Source organism: Trichosurus vulpecula, chromosome 9 (assembly GCF_011100635.1).
Source record: "Trichosurus vulpecula isolate mTriVul1 chromosome 9, mTriVul1.pri, whole genome shotgun sequence".
Classification (NCBI taxonomy): Eukaryota; Metazoa; Chordata; class Mammalia; order Diprotodontia; family Phalangeridae; genus Trichosurus; species Trichosurus vulpecula.
This window is the reverse complement of record NC_050581.1, coordinates 12484103-12504447: the sequence shown is the minus strand read 5'-3', so window position 1 is coordinate 12504447 and position 20345 is coordinate 12484103. Positions and strand designations below refer to the sequence as shown.

Below are 20345 nucleotides of genomic sequence, written 5' to 3'. Positions count from 1 at the left end.
TCCATAAGTGCCTCTGTTTCCATTCTTCTCGCCCTCGTGTTTTGTCTCTACATTCTGGCTTCCAACTTCACATTCAACTTAAACTGTTCTCTCTAAAGTTACCAATGATCTCTTAATTACCAGATCTAATGTCTTTTTCTCAGTCTTCTTTCTTGACCTCTGCAGTCTTTAATATAGTCAATCACCCTCTTCTTCTTTTTACTTTCTTCTCCCCAGGTTGTCATGATTCTACCCTCTCTTCATTCTCTTTCTACCTATCTGACCACTTCTTCTCAGTCTCCTTTGCTGGATTTTCATCCACTTTACACCACCTGGTCCTTGTTATCCCACAGAGCTCCTCTTCTCTTCTCCATCTATACTCTTTCATTCAGTGATCTCATTGGCTCCTATGAATTCAATTATCATCTCTCTGATGATGATCCTCAAATCTAGTTATCCAGCCCTGCCTTGTCTGCTGATCTCCAGTCTTTCCCCTCCAACTGTCTATTGGACATCTCAAACTAGATGTCCAGTAGACATCTTTAACTCAACATGTCTAAAACTGAACTCCCCCCCTCAAAACCCTCTTCCCTCTACCTAACTTCTACATTAGTCTTCAGGGTGCCACCATCCTCCCAGCCACTCAGGCTTGCAACCTAGGTGTCATCCTTGTCTCTCTACTTTCACTCCCTATGTCTAATCTGTTGATTTTACTTTTTATCATTTCTCACATACACCCTTTCGTTACCTCACAACTGGACCATTTCTATAGCTTGCTGGTTGGTTTTCCTGCCACAAGTATTTCCAGATTCCAATTCATCTTCTACTTATCTGTCAAAGTGATTTTCCTAAAGCATAGGTCTGTCCATGTCACCCCTTCTCTCTCACTCAGTAAACTCCATTGGGTCCCAGTCACCTCCAGGACCAGATTTTAAAAATCTCTTGTATGGTATTCATATCTCTTTATAATGTCCTCGCCATTCTTCCAGTATTCTTATACTTTACACTCCCTTACCCTATTATGGGATCTAATGGCACTATTACTGTATCTCAAAGAATACACTCTATTTCCCAATTCAGGGCATTTTCATTGGCTGTCCTCCATGTCTAAATACTCTCCTCATCTCTGCCTTCCACTTTCCCTGGCTTCCTTCAAATCTTAGCTAAAATCCTACCTTTCCAGGAAACCTTTTTAATTCTGCTCCCATGTAATTCTAATGCTTTCCCTCTGTCGATTATTTCCAATTTATTCTGCGTATAGCTTGGCTGTACACAGTTGTTTACATGTTGTCCCCCACTCCCACACCATCAGACTGTAAGCTTCTTGAGAATAGGAACTGTCTTTTGCTTGCCTTTGTATCTCCAGGGCTTAGCACAGTACCTGGAATATAATAGGGGCTTAATAAATGACTGACCAACACCAGTCATTCTGGACTCTTGCCTCCCTCCTCTTCTACACTCACTCAGTTACCAAGTCTTGATCATCCTGTTTCCATAATATCAACTATATAAGCCCTCTTCTCTCAACTCAGCTCCTACCCTAGTTCAGGCCCTCATACTGATCATCATATCCCTCCTAGACTGTTGTAAGAGCTTTCTAATTGGTTTTCCTGCTTCCAGTCTCTCCCCCTTTTCAATACATTTACCGCACAGCTGCCAAAATAATCTTTATAAGGCTTATGTCTGACCATATTATTTCCTGGATCAAAATCATTCCCTGTCACTTCTGGGATAAAATACAAACATCTGAACTTGGTAGTTAATACTGCCTTTTTAGCCTTTATTCTTATTACGCCCTTTTAAATAGTCTGAGTTCTAAGGTAACTGGATTATTTGCTGTTATTAGAATGCCCATCTCTTCCCTCTATACATTTGTATAAATTGGCCCTCATGTCTGGAATGCCCTCCTTGCTCCTCATCTTGCCTTGTAAAAATCTCGTTTTCTTATAAGGCAGATCTCAGGTGTCACCTCCTTCATGAAACCATCTCTTATCCACTCAGTTGTTAATGGTTTCTCCTCCTTAATCTTGTACTTACTTATCTATGTTCATGTTATATTCCTCTAGAATGTAAAGTCCTTCAATTAATCAATCAATTAGCATTGATTATACACATGTTATAGGCCAGGTGCTTTGCTAGGCACTAGGAATACAAATGCAGTGAATCAAGCAGCCTCTGCTTTCAAACAGCTTATACCCTTTCCTTTTCTTGCCTTCTATCTCCAACATCTAGAGCAAGGCTTTCCATAGAGTATGTGTTTAACAAATGTTTGCTGAATTGAATTGAACTGAAATGAACCAGTTATGTGACCCTGGGAATGTCATTTTTACATACCATATAAAATGTGATTACTAATAATAATAACTAGCATTTTATAGCCCTTCAAGGTTTGCAAGGTACTTTACAAATATCTTATTTTGCAAAAAATAATGAGCAAGTTGTTCATTTAAAAAAAGCCCTTAATTATTCTTCCTATGGTCTTCCTAATTCAAAGGATAGATTAAATCATTGTCCCTCAGAGACCAATACAGTAGTGACAATGCATTAATTTAGTGCCTTTCTCTCCTAAGGGTTCCATGTGGATGTTGTTGTTTTTAACATTATTTCCTTTTCAATGTAGAAAGTGACATAATGTTTGCCAAGTCACATAGGAAAATGCTGAAGTGGATAGGAACAAAACCCTTTTAAGGTCCAGCTGTTTCTATTCACATTACCCATCATGCCTCCCCCATCAATGTGTGTTAAATCATTTATACCAGCCCCAAGTTGATTTTCTATGTTACCGTGATAGGGCATTTAAAAATCTTGCCTTGCCTTTAAAAAAATATTGTTATACAAATCTGTCTTCTTTTGTAAACCAAGCCAGAACTGAAGTTGTCCTGTATTGAACTCTTTTTCTTGAACCTTGGATCTTGTCATAATACAAAGTTTTATATAGTCCCAATGTTTTGTTGCTATGCTACAAAGAAACAACCATTGCCTCTCTTACTAAAGAAAAGAAGTTGAATGCTACTCTGAAATAGATAATAGTGAAAGATGGGGTATGGGAAGGACATAGATAAGGTATTCTAAAAATGTGGGGTTTTTTAATTAAACAAATTTTATACACATTTAATTCTTTACATTGTGGCCAAATTGGGAAAAAAAATCCCCCAATGAGTGTATGGGACTCACTTTTCATATTAAAAATTCTGGTGGCATTTTGACTGTTCAAAGCAAGAAAAATAAATATAGGTACACAAGCTGCTTATTGCATCAGTGGAATTACTTAGGAAGGATGACAAGTATGTGACTTCTAGAATCTTAGTCCAGAAAAGCACCTTAAGGATCATCAAATCCAACTAACCCACTTTGCAGATGATGAAACTGAGACCCAGAAGGATGAAGTTATTTAAGTTGTTGTCATTTCAGTTCTACATTTAAAAATTTTTTTTTGGTAAGGATTGGAGTAGATGGCCACTGAGGTCCTTTCCATCTCTCACATTCTTTGGTTCTGTAAAATAGTAAAAGCAAGCTCTCGACTAATTGATAAATTGTTATTCTAAAATGACCTTTTTAAAAATATAGTTTTCAGGGCATGCCACCATTTCTTATTAGCCTCTGGATGGTTGGCATGAAGGGTTTTGGAGTTCCCAAGACCTTACAAACAACTGAGTTACTTTTCCTTCAATTGCAAATTAAAATATTAATACAGAGTGACACTTCATCCCAAACAGCTAAATAACTTTTGATAAGGAAGTACAACAGTTAATGGTGTCAGAGGATTTGAGTTCAGTGAAAGGATCAGCCTCTGCGGGCTTTAAAATGCCCTCCCAAAGAATACAGCACTTCAATTAAAGAATTGAGATAAGCCTTCCTTTATCAGAAATTATGTTCCCTTTGCCTAGATTATGCTTACCATTCAAACCTCAGGGGACCCTTAATAGACTTGTAGAAGCAGAGAATGGGAGATATGAAGCGAATCTTAGTGTTCATCCAGTTCAGTCCATCTCGTTTTTCTGGGCTCTATGGGAACTGTTCCTAAGAATGGGACTGTTCCCAAGGAAATCTGTGGGGTGAGCTATATTTTTCCAGGTAGGAATGAGGAGGAAACGCATCATTTCCAAGCAGGGAAATTTCTAGTGATAATTGGAGTAGGTGGCTACCTAGAGTTTGACTTGGGTACAAGGCTCTCTACCCACCTGCAACAAAATCCAAACTGTTAGCGTAGAATGTTGGATTCTAAACATACTTCTAGGGAAATGAGGCAGATATTCTGAGCAAAAGTTGCTGAAAGAATGTGTCATCACAGATTTACCCTTCTAGTAGTAAATCAATATCCTACTCCATAATGGGTACCAAACACAGGGTATATAAGTTGTCTAGGGTTGGGGAGAGAGAAAATACAGAAATGCCACAGTTGCTTCCTCCTTCTCTCCATGCCCCCTCCCCCCAGCCCCCCAATGGGTAGCTTTCTTAGCAGGTAAGTACATCACGCAGAAGTAGCCATGACAGATATGTTCCTGCTGGGGTACCCCTATAGAACAGCAGTTCCCCTCAAAGCTTATTTGGTTTAGATTTATCCAATGGTGAGACAAGTCTTGGTAAAGGCAATAGAGTTGTGACCAGTCTTATCTATTAGCAATACTCACCACTCATCTTTCATTTTCCTCTGCATTGGGGTTCTCCATCCCAAATAATTATGATATAATTCAACTGTCCGACATGGTTCTACTGGTTTTTACTAGTTACAGTACCAACAGCCTGCTGGCCATGGTGTCTGAAATGTGTGACAATAAAATCCTTGCTTTGTATAAAGACATTGTCTCTAGGACTCTGTCCCTCTTAAAATGCATAAATATGTAACTTGTAAGGGATGGTCATTAAAATATTAGCTTCCGTTTAGCAGATTTTTGTGGTCACCTTGGAAAGTGGGTCAAAGGCCCAGAAAGAGAGGATTAAACATAAAACAAATACATTTTGGTAGCAAGAAGTGGGAAGAGAAAAACAAAGTAGGTATAAAATGTCAGGGCACAATGGAAAGACCTTGGGTGGCTAGATGGTATATAAAGGCCTTTATGGAATGGAAAAGCAAAGGAACTTAAAATGATGTTTTAAGGATTTTCAAATAACCTTCTTCAAATTCATAATTATGTCTATGAACTTCCTTGCCTGTCTCCCCCACCTCTAAAAAGGTTAGGCCATTGGTGACTTTGGGGTAAAGTCAACAAGCATTTATTAATTATATATTAAGCATATGCCAGGCACTTTGCCATGTAATGGGGATACAATTAAAAGCAAAAACAGTTTGTGTCCTCAAGGAGCTCACAGTCTAATGGGGAGACAATCTGCAAACAACTACGTGTGAACTAAGTCTCTGTCTCCATCTCTGTATCTATCTCTTTCTCTCTCACTGTCTCTGTCTCTCTGTCTCTTTCAGTGTCTCTCTCTTTCTCTCTCTCTCTTTCTATATATACACACATATATATACATATGTACATATAATGCATATATGTATGTATATATATGTTCATATATCAATTGAAGACAAGCAGCTCAAAAGGAAGGCACTGGTATTGAGGGGAACCTGGAAAGGTTTCTTACAGAAAGTGGAATTGTAGCTGAGACTTGAAGGAAGCCAAGGTAGCCAGGAGGTAGGGATGAAGATGGAGAGTATTCTAGGTGTGGGGGGACAGCCAGCAAAATTCCTAGAGTTGGCAAAGGGCTTGTTTTGTGAGAGTCCCAAAGTCACTGAAATGATCAGTCAACATTTATTCAACCTCTACTATGTGCCAGACATTGTAGTAAGTACAGAATCACAGAGTATCAGAAGGGGGAGCATCTCAGGCATGGGTTACAGCTGGTGAAATGCCTGGAGTCATGAGAAGAGTATGTGGAAGGGAGTAAGGTATAAGATGGTGCATCTCACCCACATACTCTGGTACAGCTCTGCTTCAGGTAGGGATTCTTCTCTCATGAATCCCTTTGGAAGTCTGGTGAATCTCTTGTGCCCCTTCTAAGAATAATATTTGTTGCCTACATTCAAAACTGAAGAAAATACTAAATTTCAGTTAGAGGTTAGTAAAAATAAAGATGCCACTCCCTCCTCTTCCCCCGTTCCCCAGCATCCCAGTTCAAGTTCAAGGACTCCCTAAAATCTATCCAGAGACCCCAGAGTCCATGGCTGCAAGCATAGAGAACAACTGAAATGCAATTGTTTTGTCTAGCAGTTGTGATGTTTTGATTCCTTGAGTCAGCAGGAGTTTCAAGTAAAGTTAACCCACTACAATTTAGATTCTTAGACCTTATCGCCTTGTTATAGGTGGGGAGATATGAGAATATCTGGTGGCTTTCCTTGGAAAACAGGCTGAGGACTGAGATCCGCCCTGCTTCTGGAGAAAAACAGAGGTGGCACTAGAAACAGCTGCCATCCAGCTTCTGGGACTCGCTGTGATGCATGGGCTCTTTGTAAATCAGAGACTAGAACAAACAGAGTTGACAGCTCTGTTTAAAGAAGTTAAACATAACTTTGGGGAGTTTGTATGGAAGTAAAAAGAGCATAGTGCTATGTGAAATTTGTGCCATCATTACAAACCTAGAAAAAATGCTTTATTGTTCTTTCAACATGATTTTCCCATAAAATTCTTTTCATTGTTAGGGGGAAAATGAAATAGACATTTTAATGATGTCTCAAAGTCTTTCTTTTTCACTTCTGGGCATTAGGATTCAGCAAAGGCATTCTTTCCTCTAGATTTCCATTTTTCTCTGTCCATTTGGATTAGAAGTCTAGGTGTACCAAATATGATAGCTTTGGGGCCTGCAGCATATAAACAAACCCTTAGATAAGAGATGTAACATAGTCACAAGTAGTATTTCAGAGAAATGTACACCGCCGATAGCACAAAGCTATTTGTTTTACGTCTAGTTCTGTCTCCCTGTAGAATTGCACAATACAGAATTCCATCATCAACAAAAGATTATCCTAGCATAGCAGGTCAACCATAGGTAAGCATTCAGCAAAAAGGACCTTAACCTAATAAGTACAAAAAAATAGATAGAATTCAGGCAACTCCCCCTTCTATGGTAGAATACAGTTTTTCTCCTGAATAGTTTCAATATGTCTCATGATTTTCCCCCAGAAGTACCTTCAACATACAATAGTTCATTGAAACCAATTCAGCATCATCATTCTCCACCCTAAGGAGCTCCACGAAGAGGCTGGGGCTTTGGGAAGTCTGATTCAGACTCCAGGCCCGGGGTGAACCAATTAATCTCTCAGCATTTCAGTGGTTTCTCTTCCTGAGACAGGGAAGTTTATTTGTCAGGATGTCTAGCTCTCTGGTTTTCATGGTGATAGACTTGATAGAAGGTAAGACAGAAATAGATTAGATTACAGAGATTACTATATGGTGCCAACGTCTCTGATTTTTACAAATGATTTCAGTCTCCCTCTCCCCATGCCCTCAAAAAGAATTTTAAAAAGAGATTCTGCCAAAATATTATTGATTCCATTCCCCTTCATTACCTCTAGAATAGACGTACTATTGAGTAGAGGGTAGAGTTGCTATGATTTCAAGGTAGCTAGGTAGCTAGGAAAGTGGAGAGCTTAGATAATCTACAGACTGGATAACCAAGTTTTAAAAAATGTGTAGACTGGAGTTTCTAAAGGATAATACAAAACAGCACGATAGCCAAAAGTTAAGCATCTGGAAAAGAAGCAATGGGATCGGATAATCTGCAAATTGGATAATTGGGATTTCAATAATTTATAGGGTAATGCTAATAGAGGGCCACCTGGAATTATAGAACAGGTGGAGAAAGTAGCTGAGACTGGGTAACTTTCAAACTTCAGAATCATCCGATGCCGGCTTAGTTTATTTATCACTAATTAGTCTGCCACCAAATATTTGAAAATTATTTATTGGCACCTAAATCGAAATCCCCTGGAAGATAGGAGCATCTAAATCTTGTTACAGCCTTTCCTTCTGTCTCACAGTCAAGTTGAAAGGCTTTTTGAATTCATGCTTCTTCGAATGTTGGGGAGAGCAGGATATCATGCAGTGAGAAGAGCAAAATAGGGTCGATGTCAATAGAATGTTTCATACCCGAAGAAAATAATTTGGTGATTTTAAACCTATCACCCACAAGGCATTCAATGTTATTTAATCCTAATCAATTCTGAATTATCTGTGGATGGATTACGACGTTTGTGCTTTATCTCTGGCCAACCTCATTTGTAGGTTCCTTATATTGCTAGAATGCCCCTGGATTACCCCAATTTTTGCGCACGCATCTAAACTAGGGAAATTTTGGAAACTGAAATTCCAGGGAAAGTGATGAGAGGAGACGGCTTTAGGTCTTCTCAAATTAGGTTGGTATTTTGTATCAGTCTGAAAATTATTCTTAATAGGAGGTGCTTTGCAGGGAGTCATGGTGGGACAGGGAATGGTGGTCACAGGACAGAGAATTTGGACAGCTTCCCAGTTCCTACAGAGATGTTTCCATATTCTATCTATATTTAAAAAGAAAAGGGAAAAAGCGAATTTTCGTTTTTGCATCTAAGTACAGGCAGGCCCTACTTTTTACTACTTTCATGAATGCTGACCTACATTTCATTACTTTACTTCCTGATTCTAACCCTCCCCCTCCTTCCCATTCAATGTTGTTTTTGTATTTTGTTTTTACCCAATAAAAACATGGACAGTCAGGATTTCACCTTACAGCTGACTGCCTTAAGACAGGCAAGCAACTCTAGCATTTACTGTGTCTAAAAGTTTGGACTACACGGACCATAGTAGATGCTAAAGAGAAGTGGAAGTGATTTCCAGATTATCCACATCTATGCCCCTTTCCATTAGTTTGCAGAGAGTGGCAACACATCATTTAAAGGACGCATAAAAGGCAACAATGTTAAAACCGAATTAAAATATTTTTATGGTAAATACAGTTTTTAAATGTGGATTTCCTTATTGAAGCAAGTAAAGGCAATTTGAGCAAATGGCAGAAGTTCATTTGGCATCCATTTTATTCTACGTTTACCTTGGATGAATTCATGCACCCTTCATTAGGAAATGAAAAATCAGTTGCCACCTTTGGCCTTTACTCAGCATTACAAAAAGCTTTCAGTGATGGGAATTTATACCTTGCTGTGGGTCTGAGCTATTTGTTTTTTGCATGTTGAGCCAAGGATGGGTTGTTGGTATTTTTGTTCCTATGGTTGCAACTTTCAACATTTTTCTCCAAAGATGTATCTCATTTCAATACACAAAGACAAAAATGTCCTGTATTAAACTAGTTTCTTAAACATAGGAAGCTATATTGATATATAAGCATGGCAAAGAGTGATCCCAGAATCACAGACTCTGAGTTGCAAGGGACTCAGAGTTCCTCTAGCCCCACTCACACTTGAACAAAAGGCTCCTCTTACAACATTCCTACAAGGGGTCATCTAGACTTTGCTTGCAGAAGAGTAAACAGTGATTAAAAAACTTGATTTGGTGCTTTCCATAGTTGCTAAGGTGCAACAGGATGCCTTCATTTCCTGGAGGAAAATGATCATTTTGCAGATCATATTTTAATTGGTTTTAACCATGTAAGTCATTTTTAAAATACTATCTCTACATTTTTTCTTTCTTTACAAGCTTTCTCCACAATTCTTTCTTTATATTTTTCTTCTCTTTTCCTTTTACCTCAAATCTCATATTTTTAGTTTAAATTTTCTCTTATTTCCCTTCTAAATCCCAAGTTATATATTCAATCACCTTTTTATCCTTTTTCCATCACCTTGAAATAACAACTGACCCTTCTCTTAACTGAAGATGCATTCAAACAAATCTTATTAAGGTCTAGTATCTTCCAGGTACTCTGCTAGGTTCCAAGTACTGGACATTGTCCTGGGGTACAGGAATAGTTATGCCTTCTACGTAATATCATTGATTTCATTTTTTTAGTCCAGAAAAGTAGCATGCTTTGTTAAAAGGGCTTTTCTCTGAAGTGTTTGTTCATTTTCCATTTGGGTAAAAGATTGCAAAAGCTCTGTACTCCATGAAATTGTACATCTTTTCGATAAAGGCATCAACTCCCTATGTTAAAAGGAACATTCGGATTAATCATAATAGCCCACAGTCATATAATTCTTAGTAGTTTATGAAGTCCTTATCTCACACCTATGAGACCAGGAGTGCAAGTATTATTATCCCTTCATTATAGATGAGGAAAGCAAGTTTCAAGCTGTTTGAGTGACTCATCCACAGCCACAGAATCAGAACAGAGCCTAACCCTGAGGCCAGATTTTCTGAGTCCATTGTTCTTTCTGTTGTGCCATGCCAGTTCTCTAAGCAAGTCTTATATTAATCATTAAAAATATATTTTACAGACAGTCATTTAGGCCCACAAATCTTCATTCCTCACAAGTGAGATAATTCCTTTGCACTTTTCTTTTTAAAATTTTTTTCTTGCTTGCTATGTGGCAAATGTTGGATCAGAATCAACATTGTATTTCCTAGGAAGCCAGGATGGATCTCATCATCTTAGAGGATTTTTTGGTCTCCATGGCGGGGAGGGGGTGGAGAGAGAAAGAGGGAGAGGGAGAGAGAGAGAGAGACACAGAGAGAGAGAGAGAGAGAGAGAGAGAGAGAGAGAGAGAGACAGAGAGACAGAGAGACAGAGAGAGACAGACAGACAGATACACAGAGAGAGAGAGAGAGAGAGAGAGAGAGAGAGAGAGAGAAAGAGAGAGAGAGAGAGAGACAGACAGACAGACAGACAGACTTAAATATTCCTCATCTTCTTAAGTTACAGAAAGCATTCAGAAATTTCTTCATGAATGAGTACAGCAGCCCAGGGCAAGGAAAACAGGATGTTTTAGCATCTTGCTGATTAGTTTCTAGCATCAGGGCCACATTTAAAGTATAAGAATAGCTTTGAACTAGCCAAATCTGCAGCAATTAAATATGGATAAGTACCCCAAGCACATATAGAACTGACATTCATCCTTTTTTTGAGGTGTGAGATTCTAGGTTCCACCTGCTGAATTTTTCTTGTGTGCTTTTGTTATTTAATATTTACTGTCCCAATTTCTGAATTTTGAAGTGCAGAACTGTATCTAAAAATACAAAATTTTGGAGTCACCTACAATTCTAAAGAATTGAGTAGGGGCCAAACATCTCAATCCCTAGCCCAATTTGGCTTACAAAATAGTTTCTCCTTAGCATATTAGAAGATTATAGAAAATTTGGACCCCTTTTCTAAATGAACTCTAAAATTAATTTTCAATATTCATTGTCATATTGGAAACTTTCCTAGAAACAGGATGTGATAGGTACATGATAGGTATCTTTCCAGAAAGATAGAATTTTGGATTTTTATGTAGGAATTTTGCAAAGGGTAAAGATTTATTGGGCTTTGATGTTCTTCATTCTAACATGTTTATTTCTGTTTCTTTGTCATGAATATTATAATTTTTTAAGACAGCCAATTTTTCTAGGTTTCTCAGTTCTACCACAACAGGTAGAATTACCATGACTTTATTGATGAATACATTGTCAGAGAAGAATTCAGACAGGTTACTCTCCCTGCCTGGACGGCACTCCTTTACCTCTACTTCCTACAACCCCAAACTTCCTGCAAGGCTCAATTCGGATGCCTCTTTTGACAGGCAGTCTATCCTGGACCTTCCAGTTATCAATGATTTCTTCATCCTCAAATTACATTGTATTATCTCTTTGAATGTTTTATGTCCCAAATAGAACGAAGCTTCTTGAAGGCAGGAACTGTTTCTTTCTTTTTCTTGTCTTTGCACCTTGAAAAAGTAGGCACTTAATAAATACTGTATGTAACATAAAGAAATTGAGGCTCAAATGAATAACCATAGTTAATACTTATTTAACAGTTAACATTATCTCATCTGATTCTCTCAATAGCACCTTGAAGTAAATATTATTGATTTTATTATCCTAAATAGAGATCCAAGAGAGATCAAATGACTTTACTATGATAATACAATAAGTGTTGGAAACAAGATTTGGGCTCTAAATGTCTTGACTCCAAATCCAGCATTTACGGCTATGCAGTGCTGCCTGAAACCCATCAGTCAAAAAGAATTTATTATTTTCCTACCCTGTTCCAGGCACTGTTATAAGTACTAGGGATTACAAAGCCATATATGGAATAGTCCATGCTCTCAAGGAACTAAAATTCTCTAAGTGAGGAGGAGACTGTTTATAGGGATTTATGAAATGAATACAAGGCAATTTGGATGGGAACGATAACAGTAGCACTTGGGGGGCATCAGAAAAGGCCTCATTGCCATTTTTTTTGAGCTTTCAAGAAAACTCGGGATTCTGAAAGACAGAGTTGAGTAGGAAACGTATCCTATTCATGGGGAAAATGGAGACACAGAATACTTCATCTACACAAAATCAAGAAGATGGAAAATAGAGCATTATTCCATGGGAGAAATAGTAAGAAAGTCAGTTTGGTAGTACTGTATGAGGGAAGGAAGGAATAATGAAGCTGGAATGGTAGATTGGAGTTAGATTGCAAAGTTCTTTAAACGCCCAAACAGAGAACTTGTATCTGACCATAGAGGAAACAGAGAGCCATTGGAATTTGTTGAATTTGTGGAACCTTTGCATTAGCATTATCACTTCAATATCTGTGTCGAGGAGGGATGAGAGAGGGCAGAGGCTAGAGGCTAGAGTGAACTAAGAGGTCATTGAAACATATCCAGGCAAGAGGTGATGTTGGCTTGATCAAGTATAGTGGTTCTGTGAGTGAAGAGAAAGAGAAGGATAAAAGAGGTGTTGGGAAGTAGAATAGACAAGAGTTTGGGTAGTGTGGGGAAGGGAGAGGGAAGAGATGAAGATTCCTGAGCTTTCAGACCTGGGAGACTAGAAGAAAAGCAGTACCTGCAGTAGAAATTGGGAAGTTAAGAAGAATGGTAGTTTTATGAGGAGAGACAATTTAATATTTCCTGTCCAATTTCCGAGTTTTGAAGTATAGAACTGTTTTGGACATGCTTATTATGCCAACAGGACATCCCACTTGAAAAGTCAAGTAGGCATGCAGTATTGTGGAACAGAAGTTTAGGAGGGAGGACAGGGCTAGATCATAGACCTCAGAGTGACTTGGGTAGAGAAAGTTATCAAATCCATGGGAGGGTTACAGAAAGTGAACAGAGAAAGAGAAGAAAGGAGGGCGGCCCCCCGCAGAGCCTCCAACAGAGCCTGGAAGTACATCTACCATTTAAGGCTAGGATAAGGATAATGATCCAGCAAAGGAAACTGAGGAGTGATTGGACAGGTGGAAACAAAAGAGGGCAGGGTCAGAAAAGCCAGATTGGAGAGAGTATACAGGAAGAAAAGGAAATCAACAGTATCAAATGCTATAGAGATAAGTTGTGAAGGATGAAGATTCAAGAAAAGGCTTTGGGGTTTGGTACATCCAAATAAAAGGAAGGGAGGGGAAGAGGTAGGAAAGGATGAGTGAGGCTATCCATAGGCACACAGCTAGTCCAGAACCAGGATTCTGACTCCAAGTTCAATGTTCTTTACTCACAGAATTTATGTTAAGATTCATGAATTCACCTGTACTTACAAAGCTTGTACTTACTGAGTGGGCACATTATTGGGCAAAGTACTGCATGCCAGGCTGGCAGAGATAGAAGATTTAGATAAGGAATACCCCTGCTCTCACAGAACTAGCTTACAATCTGGTTGTAACCCATGCACAAGTTACTATGAGGAAGACTTACACATGTTAAGTGAGTTCAAGGGATTCAGAGTGGCATATGAGTTCTGATGGGGAAAAAAACACAGATTATCTTGTGCTTGTTGTGGTTCAGTCGTTTCATTTTGGTCTGACTCTTTGTGGTCCCTTTTGGGGTTTTCTTGGCAAAGATGCTGGAGTGGTTTGCCTTTTACTTCTCCAGCTCATTTTACAGATGGGGAAACTGAAGCAAACAAGGTTTGGTGACTTTTGACCCCGCTAATAAGTGCCTGAGGCCTCATCTGAACTCAGGTCTTCCCAACTCCAGGGCTGGCATTCCATCCCCTATGCCGCCTAGCTGCCCTACCTCTTGCTTATTGACCATCAAACTTTCTCAGTTCTCAATTGTTTTGCTTCTTCTCTTCTTGCGTTTGCTTTGATCCCATTTTTCTCTTCTTAAAATATCAAGTTGGTTCTTCTAATAAAGGGAAACATATATGGGACATCTGAAAGTACTTGGTCTGCATTTCATTTGGATATCTGTAGATCCATCCTGGAGAGTAAATGTTTTGCAGTGTACCTCTGCCAACTGGAAACACGTGCACATAATATGAAAAATCTCAGGCAATTTTAATGAATTGCAAGAGAATACGGTTCGGAATGACAACCTAAAAAGCTAAACAATAATATTAGCCTGAAATTTTTTTCCTTTAATACTAGACCTCTGATTTCATCTGTAGATACCTGTGCAATCCCAAGTCCCACTTCAGGAAGCCTTTCTCAGCCCCCTTAATGCTTGTGCCTTCCTTCAAAAATCATCTCCATTTAGCCGGTATAGAACCTATTTAAGTGTAGTTATTTGCGTACTGTCTTCCTCCATTGACCTGTGAGTTATTTGAGAACAGCATCTTTTGGCCTTTCTTTGAACTCCCAGAACTTAGCACAGTGTCTAGCACATAGTGGGCACTTAATAAATGTTTTTTTTGATTTTACTCTAGTGGGTAGAACTAGGAGTGATGAACAAAAGTTGAAAGGAAGAAAATTTAGATTTGATTTTTTTTAACATCTTCATTAAATATCTATCCAAACTGTGATGGGTTGCATTCACAATTACTCATTTCTCCATCACTAGAGGGCTTCAAAAGGAGGCAAAATGACCACTTATCCAGGGATGCAGTAGGAAGCAATTCCTGTTTGGGTATAGATTGGAATAAATGGTCCCTGAGGTCCTTTCCAACTTTGATATTCTTTGATTCTAGCTTTGTCTCAGTTTCTTTTTTTTTAATGAAAATACAATTAGATTTTCTCTATCATGCAGCTATTATGAGAACTAATATGAAATTTATGCAAAACACTTTAGGCTCTCCAAAGAAAGGTATATAATTATAAAAAAAAACCCTGAGTTACGATGTGATGGGTGCCTTGTCAGTCATCAATATTCATTGAGCAAAATCATTGTATTATTAGAGGCATTTACAAAATAAACGGTCACCTGAGTCTCTGCTCTCAAGGAGTTTGCAATTTAATGGGGGACACAGCACATGCACTTGAAATTACTGGAGTACTTTCAGAATAGCAAATCAGAAAGTACAAGTTGTTATAGTACAAATTGACTCAGTGACAAGGGAATGATGTATAAAAGAGAATGACAAGGATCAGTGGATGAGAAAGATAGTGTGGGGTCCTGATTCTTGCCCCAAGGGAGGGGGATCCAGCTTTTTCTTTAACCTAGGCTAGGAATGAAGCAGGGCTTTGAATGTCCTTTCTGCACTTGTTTGTCTGGAGCATCCAATTATGGGGCATCTCACAAGGTCAGGAAGGGCAGAGCTGGCTTATGTGTTGCTATGGAGATTCTGCCTCAGCATCCTTTGACTGGTCTTCCCTCCCTCATCACTCCACTGCCACTGGAGCCCATGTTTCTACGGGCAGAAAATGCAAGCAGAGCAGGGGCTTTCCTGTATCACTAGAGTGGCCAAGTGATGTGGGAATAATTACATTAATGAATCATCGATGGGATTTAAAGCAATGTCTTGTCTCTGTATCTAATCAGGGAGCCGGATGTGTATTTAACCTTACTTAAGGGAGCAGAATCAGGTGCATTTTTTCCCTGCAATATTTTTATGCTAATTATTATGATTATTACTTAATCTCTTTCCAAAAAGGCATTTCCATTGTTTTTAAGACATGATTTCTCAAAAAACCCCTACTCAGCCCCACTGTGAATGATCATAGGCCAAGTCACTTAGGTTTGGAGTCTCAGTTTCTCCATAAATGAAAGAGATGATCACTTCTTACCTCACAGGATTGTTTGAGGAAAATTTTTGCAAATCTTAAAGCCTGATAGAAATGTGTATTGTTATTATATATTATTGTTATAATATTGTTATTATATACATATATATATACACATTATTATAGCAAGCAGACACTAAGCAATAACTAAAAGCCATACCTCCATAGAAGATCCATTCAGTATTCTAGCCTCACAAGGATTTTACCTCTAATTCTGGGTGGAAGTAAGAAGCTGCTCATTTAACAAGAACCATAAGGTAACACTAAGAAATTTGTTATTGTTGAGTGGTTTCTGTCACATCCAACTTTGGGGCTCCATTTAGGGTTTTATTGGCAAGGATACAGGAGTGGTTTGCCATTTCCTTTCCCAACTCATTTTACACATGAAGAAACTGAGGCAAACAGGGTCAAGTGACTTGCCTAGGTTCACACAGCTAGTAAGTATTTGGGGCCAGATTTGAATTCAGGAAGATGAGCCTTCTTGATTCCAAGCCCAGGGCTTTATCTACTGTGCCACCTAGCTGCCCAGTACCAATAAAGAGCTACCATTTATGTAGCCCTTCTATGCCAGGGACTGTGTGAAGCACTTTGCAAATATCATTTCATTTGATCTTCCTGATATCCTGGGGGGTAGGTGCTATTATTAAACATTCCCCCCTCCCGTAACAGATGAGGAAACTGAGATATACAGAAATTAAGCTATTTGTCCAAGATCACATGGAATTCCAATCAGTTCCTACCCCCCTCCTTTTTTTTGGAAAAGAATCAATTCTTGACTATCTGCCTACTGATGATCTACATTGCCGATCATCTTCAGTAAAATCTTGTTTTCTCTATCTTATTGACATTGGCATCCACCCTGCTTATTTAAGCACTTAGTTGATAAAAAACAGAACCTTTGTTTATTCTAGCCCAGAGCTAGAAGAGAAAGCCTTTTGAGCCAAAATAATTACCTCTCTGGAAATGCCAGCTTGGCTTTAGGCAGCCACTTTGTCTCAGGCTGAGAAGTGATAGATTAGGGAGTCATGGAATTCTTATAGTAAGCTGGATGGGTGTGGGAGCATGAGGTAGAGACAGGGGAAACTTACATGGGATAAGCTCCTATCTACCTACTCCCTACTCTCTTCCACAGGGGGTGGAAGTACATAGGAAACTAACTTAGAAGATTCTTAGCCACCTCACGGGTCTACGGGAAAAGTACCTTATAAGCCTTAAACTGCTGTATGAACCTGGTTTCTAATGGGGCATTCCTTTGAGCAAAGCATTTCACAGTTTCTGACAAAAAGAGTCAGAGCCCCACAATCTAAAAAAAATCAGTCAGTTACTAAAAAGTGTAGATTGTACAAGTCGTCAGCATGGAAAGAATTGGAGTCATACACCCAGATAACACTGTCAAAAGCATCCTCTTTGAATAGAAGGAATAAGAGATGTGTGTGTGTGTGTGTGTGTGTGTGTGTGTGTGCGTGTGTGTGTGTGTGCGTGTGTGTAAAAATCATTCCTCTGAAGCAAGGTGTAAGATATTCTGTCCTAAAGTAGGGAGATTATGGTGTGTAGGAAGACTCTCAGGCCTCAGAATCTGGAAATCTGGGCTCCTTAATACATGGCTTGTCAAAGTTTATGTAAGCTAGGTAACCTGTCTGGATTCTTTTACTTCCTTAATCATAGGAGACAATGATTACTCCTGAGGTCTACACAGAAAGGAGAACAATGCCTCATTTAACAAAAGTCGAGCAGAAATATTTTTGATACATACAGTTCTTCCTATTAAGTGTACACATGTACATTTATTTTTTGGACGGGAATTTGTATGGGATATTTTTGATAAGGAAACTTCCTCTGCCCATGTAGATCTGTACCTGTTCTGCAATTTATAGTCTTTGAGTGATGTGAAGGGTCTTGCTCAGAGTACTGTAACTACTATGTGTCAGAAGTGGGACTTGAACCCACTTGACTCCCAGGTTAGCTCTCTACCCACCATGACATGTAGTTGAATTTCTGTAAAAAATGTAACCTTTCCATCCTAGGATATGTGATATACTCTGTGATATGCACTGTAGTATAAGAGAGGGATAAAAGCATTGGCTTTGGAGTCACTGTGTGATCCACGGTAGCTGTGTGACCATGGGCAAGTGACCCCTGTGCCCCCATTCGACTATCGAAGACTTTAGGTTATAGGTAACCTTCATGTGCATCACATTGGTTGGAATAGGGAAGTTCCTCACTCTGATGAATTAACTGGTTCAGATCCACCTCTCACCCCTACCAAATGTGATATGTATGTGAATATACACTGCATCCAGATACCATTGAGTTTCCCCTGTACCTTATCCTAATAACATAGTGTGTACCCTGTAATCGTAATAATATTGATCTAATTGCATTGCATAAGGAAACAGTCACGTACAACCTGCACTTATGTGTAAACCTCCTGACAGCTGGTAGAGATCCCAGAAGAGTCAGAAGCTTTAGTATATAAGAGATAGATGGTGCTGACACCTCAAAAAATATTTTTTTTCAAATATATTGAGGGAATAAAGGAGAGTTTGAAACTCTTTGTCCTTAGCTGTGGACAACTTGTTAGATTTTTCCCCCTAATCTTAAAGGGAAATTCCTTATTTTTAAATTTTTTCGAAGTCCTGGAATGCTGGTATTGTAATTCAGTTCTATTCAATTCACCCTCCTCCTCAGTGAGGTGTTATCTCTTTTCTATGAGGGCCTTAGGAGAAATCACTCTCTGCTCTGATTAAGTAAGTGATGTCCTTTGCTGGCTTATAGACTAGGGAGAGAACAGGATGACTCATATGTTCTCCTTCACACCGTGTTGAGTAATATACTTTTTAAGCTGGCAGTTGTGGATATTGCCAGAGTAGTTCCATTTTCTTCAATGGGGCAACTATCCAACTCACTATAGGTCCTTCTTCATATTGTACAACTCTGGGAAATCTTTGCCACATTTTCCCTATTTCGCCCAGAACTGCCTTTCCTAGGATGTTCTCTGAAATGATACATTGTGCACTGGAATTCTTATTTTATTAGTTGTAGTTGTTTTATTTTCAAGTGAAAGACCATGGGAAAGATCTTCCATTTTCAGTTCCCTTCCAGCATAGCCTAAAGGGAGGCCAATAGCTATCTCCAGCATGTCTTATGATGTGCGATGTTTTGGCTTTGGCTGAGATGCCAGTGCCACAGCCCTCAGATGGGCAGACACTGGGCTCCCCAGATAGACTGTTCCTTGTTCCCACAACACTAATTAATTGTCATCTCAGAGGGCAACGAGACCAATTGTTCCGGTATTACCCCAGCCAAGCTAAGTCTGGAAGAGGTAGAAAGCTGCCAGACTTTCTATACTTTGGCTTAGAATCTGAATCCCAGCAGTCAGCCGAGGAGTTGAGCCAACTTTAGGTTTTAAGTACTGCCTCAAAGATGCCAGCAATGGGAGGCTTGTTAATAGAGTTGTGCTATTAGACTCCAGCAAAATGCCTTGATGATCAATGATGGTCATTTGGATAGAGCAGCATAGAAAGATGGGATAGGCTAAGGAACTGGGAACTGCCCTATAAAAGAAGGTCATTTAGTACTTTAGTGCTTAACATATCAAAAGAATTATGCTTTCCTGGTCCTTTCTCACATTATATTTAATTCTCAGATTCCGAGAGGAAGAGATAGACTGCTGTAGGTGATGTTGTAGGACAGTGCTTTTTAAGGATATGTACTATGTAAATCTAAGGGTATGATTTGCATCTTCCAAAATGCTTTCACATGTAATGTCATTAAATTTTCATCACTTAATCTTGCCAGGCCTCAGTTTCCTCATCTGAAAAAATGGTCCAGAAGACCTTCAAGGTTTCTTCCACTTCTAAATCTATGATCCTATTACTCCTTCACATAGTAGAGGCAAGCCAGTGACATCTCCCCTGTCACAGATAAAGAAACTGAAGGATATGGAACTTAAGCGATTTATCTAATGTCATAAAATATGTAACAAAGCTGGCACTGAAGCTGATGACTTCTGTTTTTTTTCAAAACAATGTGCTACAGGGAACAGAAGGAAGCCCAGAAGAAAATACAGACAAGCTTTGAAAGGACAGCATTGAATGTTCCATGTGGAATTTTTACATATATTATGTATTTTTAAAATATATATTACATCATTATCATTATTATTATACTATTATGTATAATATATGTATGTATATATACACACACATACAAGAGATACTTTTAAAAGGAAAAGCAAGCTATATGTAATAGAGATTCTCACTTTGAGCTGCACTCTTTTCCTATTCTAATTTGTATATGGAAATTCTCTTTTTATTTGGTGTTTAAGTTCTGAATTGAGGGGAAAAAGAGATATGGGTGACTTGTGACTCATAATTCACTGTCATCCA

At 38.8% G+C, this 20345-nt stretch overlaps 1 protein-coding gene across 1 annotated transcript in view; it reads left to right on the top strand.

Moving 5' to 3' along the window:
* Nucleotides 1–20345, top strand: part of GNAQ (G protein subunit alpha q) — a 414409-nt gene that overhangs the window by 213446 nt on the left and 180618 nt on the right. The gene's annotated exons all lie outside the window — the stretch shown is intronic.